Below are 4,292 nucleotides of genomic sequence, written 5' to 3' on the forward strand. Positions count from 1 at the left end.
AAAAAAAAAAAAAAAAAAAAAAAAAGGAGGTGGAGCTTCAAAAGTAAATAGTTATGAGGCCGGAAGAGACTCAGTGAGTAAAGCACTTCCGGTGCACGCGGAACCTGAGTTTGGATCCCCAGCATCTGTGTAAAAGCCAGGTACAGCAGCGCACACCTGTAACCCCAGCACCAGGCGAGTGTGGCAGGGGCATTCTGAGATTGGCAGCTCGTCTGACAGAACCCATGGGCTCCAGCTCAGGTAGAAACCTTCTCTCCAAAACAGAAGGTGGAGGGACTTGCAAAGATGCCTTAGTAGTTAGAAGCACTTGCTGTGTAGTCCTGAGGACCAGAGTTCAGATCCCAATGCCCCTGTGATAAACTGAGTACCACACACATACACACACACACACACACACACACACACACACACACAGCGTCAAAGGAGTGTAGGCAGGAGGATCTCTGGGATTTGTTGGCTTCAGGCCTAGCTGAGAAAACATAAAACCCAGCTTCAAGGAGGCAGAGGACACCTTCTTTGATGGACAAAGGCATGCACACCTGCACACACAGAGATAGGTCTGTGAGGTACAGTGCTAGCATGGACCCTGACTTGAAGGTAAGGCACAGACAGCCGTTTGATGTGGAAGGCAGGGGATCAGCACCCACCTGTTGGTGGAGCCCGCAGCTGCCCCACACTCAGTCCCCAGGAGTTAGTCTCAGGAGCTCATCTCGGTTCCTGCCTTTAGAGTCTCTCACAGCCAGCCCGCCCTTCCACCCTGTGGTGGTGCCATTGTTAAGGTGTTCTCAATCTTCCCCAACACTGTAATTATACATTTGGAGTCCTTGTAGCCACATGAAAGAGAAAGAAAGGGGGTTCATAGAACAGGGAGGAAGAGGCTGGGATTTTATTCTTGTAACAGGAGATTTGGCAAGAGAGAATTCTGAGGTGATTAGTCTGTCAGACAAAGGACATTAGCCAGGACCCATGTTCTCCCTTCTCTCTTCTGTCCTCAGCACATGAGACTTATCCCAGTGGGCTGCAGAGTGAGTTCAAGACCAGTCTTGACAACTTATTGAAATGGTGTCTCAACACTAAAGCGCTAGGGCCAGGGCGGGGTGCTCAGTGGGTCAGTGCTTGCTGCACAAGCTTGTGGGCTGGACTGTGAATTCCCAACACCCATGCAGAGGCCATGGAGCGCACATCTGTAACTCCAGCACAGAGGGAGGGTAGAGCGGACACACATGGATCCTGCACTTTGCTGGCAAGCCGATATAGCAGAAGGGGTGAGATCCAGGTTCACTAGAAGACCTGTCTCAAAAAAGAGAGTGATGGACACCTGACATCAACCTCTGGCCTTCACACACACACACACACACACACACACACGCACGCACATAGACACAGGCATATGCACAGGCAAACACAAACACAGACATATATACATGCACACACACAGACACAGACAAGTGCACATGGATTAGCACACATGCACAGGCACACACACAGTCACACATACACAAACACACACTGGCACACACACGCACAATTAAAAGTACTTTTTTAAAAGCTGTACTGGTAGTGTGCTAAGCTAGCATGCCATAATACTAAATACAGATGGCTAGATGGATGGATGGACAGACGAACGAACAGACAGAATAAAGTGTGTGTGTGTGTGTGGGGGGGAATTGAGAAGCCTTCCAGCCAATTTCCTGTCTGTTCTACTTGTCAAGAATATATTACTGGTAAATTCTTCACTCATCGAAGTGCAGTGTGGTTGTAAGATGGTCCATGGAAAATGTGGATTCACCTGCTGGCCCTAGAGAGGAGCCCAGGTGACCACAGTCACCGGCCTGTCTGAGGATGGCCAGGGAAGTCAGTCAGCTAGCAAAGGGGCTAAGGAAACAATTAGCCTCCACATCGCCCCCCTAGGGTGCATATAAACCTGGCCAAGTCAGTTCCTGCCCGGAGCCTTCGCGTCCTGCGCTTCCTTCCTGTCAGATCCTGGGAAGGCTCAGACTCTTACGTGAGCCCTGAACACACGCTCTAGGCCCCGGTCTGGCTTCTTCGGCAGAGTGTGATGGTGCCTCCCTGGCTCACGCTTGTGGTTTTCTTATGTGCATGGGTGTTTGTCTGCGTGTATGTCTGTGTACCATATGTTTACCAAGTGCCTGCAGAGGCTAGAAAAAAATAACAGATGCCCTGGAGCTGGCGTTACAGACAGCTGTGGGCCACCATGTAGGTGCCGGTAATCGAACTCGCTCCTCTGAAAGAACAGCCAGCACCTTAACTGCTGTGCCGACTCTCCGACTAAAGCCCTTTGGTTCTCTCTTAACACTATCGAACCCCCAAACCTTTAATAGTGCATAGCCCTGGATTCTGAACCCCTTTCCTACTTCATGAGCCGGTTCTTACTGGCTTGTCAGGAAGTGAAAACCTCAGGTCACCTGAGGCTCTGTTCAGAGCCTAAGTGATTGCTGTTCCATCACAGGGCCTGACTTCCGGTCATAGTTCCTAGGCCCTTCCAGGCACAATTTTTGGACTGGTGTTTGAAAGCATCGGAACTGAAATAGTGTACCAAGTGACGCTCCATGGGGACCTCCATAGGCCGGCAATGCTGCCAATTTTAAATTTTTTATTGATTTAGTAAATAGTAATTTGTTGCTGTCTTATTATTCAAACAGGATCGCCACAGTAGTTCAAGTTGGCCTTAAACTCAAAACAGTCCTACCCCAGCTACTTAAATACTGGCCTCAGCTACATAGAAAGTACTCAGTCCAGTACTGAGGCCATCCTGGACTACGTGAAACCCCATTGCAAAAAATAAAAAGAAAGCCACAGAAAGCAGAGGTGTGAGAGAACGCCGCTGGTAGAGTGTTTTTCTAGCATTCGGGAAACCCTGGGTTCAATTCCAGGCACTACACAGAAGCAGGCATGCTTATCTCTGCAGGAGACAGGGAACTTACCAGTTCAGCGGCATAGCAAGGTCATATCCTCAACCGCATAAGCAAGGTCAGCCTGGGCTACATAAGACCCTCTCTTTAAGAAAGGCGCCTTGGGTTAGGGGGATGTGCCTTCCGGCAGGGCACTTGCCTGGCATGTGCTGTTCCCTCAGAGGTAGCATCTACACTGGTTTAACCAATTATGTCCCTTTTTGTAAAGGAACCTGCCCTCAGCAGATGTCATCATTGTCTGTCCTCCTGCTTTTTCCCAACTGTCCCTTCTCTCTCCTAGTTCCCTCCTTTTTCTGACATGTCATTTCTCTCCTGGCAACTCTTGGCTACAATTCCATCTTACCTATGGTGCCAGGCAGGTCTTAGGTCTCTGGCCTGCCTTTCTCCCTTTTCTTTTTTTTTTTTTAATGATTTATTTTTATTTTATGTACATTGGTGTTTGGCCTGCATGTATGTCTGTATGAGGGTGTCATATTCCCTGGAACATGAGTTACAGACAGCTGTGAGCTGCCATGTGGGTGCTGAGAATTGAACCTGGGTCCTGTGGAAGAGCAGCCAGTGCTCTAACCACCCAGCCATCTCTCCATCCCCACCTGCCTTTATCCTAATACTACCGAGGTGGACACTATCTGTTTTTTAGTTTGGTTGTTTGGTTGGTTGGTTTGGTGTTTGAGACAGGGGCTCATTGTATAACCAGGCTGTAGGCCCGTGAAATTAAACATTAGCAACCCTCCCTCAGCTTTTAAAGTGCTGGGGTCACAGGACTGAGCCACCACACTCAGCCTCCCTTGAAGGATGAATAAATTGACCTGGCGAGGTGGCATGGTAGTAAAGAGCACTGGCTGCTCTTACAGAGACCCAGGTCCCATTAAGTTGAGAATTGAGGCTCAGCGAGAGTCGTTGGTCCAGACACAGCCTATCAGAAGCAGGGCCTGGGGTGAGGCCTAAAGACAGCTTCATTCCAGTCCCTGGCCGCATTGCCTCCTCCCTTGTATGGTGTGTGCGCTCTGCTCTGGTATCGGTCACCAGCCTTGCCAGCTGGCATTTACCTTTCTCTGTCCATGGTTTACCCAGAGGGTTCTTTAGTCTTCAGTGCGTTTGAAGTGAACTGTGTGTCTTACTCCAGCCGTCTTGTTGTGTCTCCCGGTGTCTTCTCCCCCATGCCTCCGTGTCCATCCTTACAGGGGGTTCCTCTCTGCCCCGCCCTCCTTCCTTCTGTGTGGCAGCCATTATTCCCAGCCTGGTGGAATAAATACTGCAATATAAGCCGGGCGTGGTGGCGCACGCCTTTAATCCCAGCACTCGGGAGGCAGAGGCAGGCGGATTTCTGAGTTCGAGGCCAGCCTGGTCTACAAAGTG

The 4,292-nt window shown here is 49.9% G+C and overlaps 1 protein-coding gene across 1 annotated transcript in view; it reads left to right on the forward strand.

The window, feature by feature from the left end:
* The window catches only part of Ptch2 (patched 2), a 20,527-nt gene that overhangs the window by 3,547 nt on the left and 12,688 nt on the right, over positions 1 to 4,292 (forward strand). The gene's annotated exons all lie outside the window — the stretch shown is intronic.

The sequence above is a fragment of the Mus caroli genome, chromosome 4, assembly GCF_900094665.2.
Source record: "Mus caroli chromosome 4, CAROLI_EIJ_v1.1, whole genome shotgun sequence".
Classification (NCBI taxonomy): domain Eukaryota; kingdom Metazoa; phylum Chordata; class Mammalia; order Rodentia; family Muridae; genus Mus; species Mus caroli.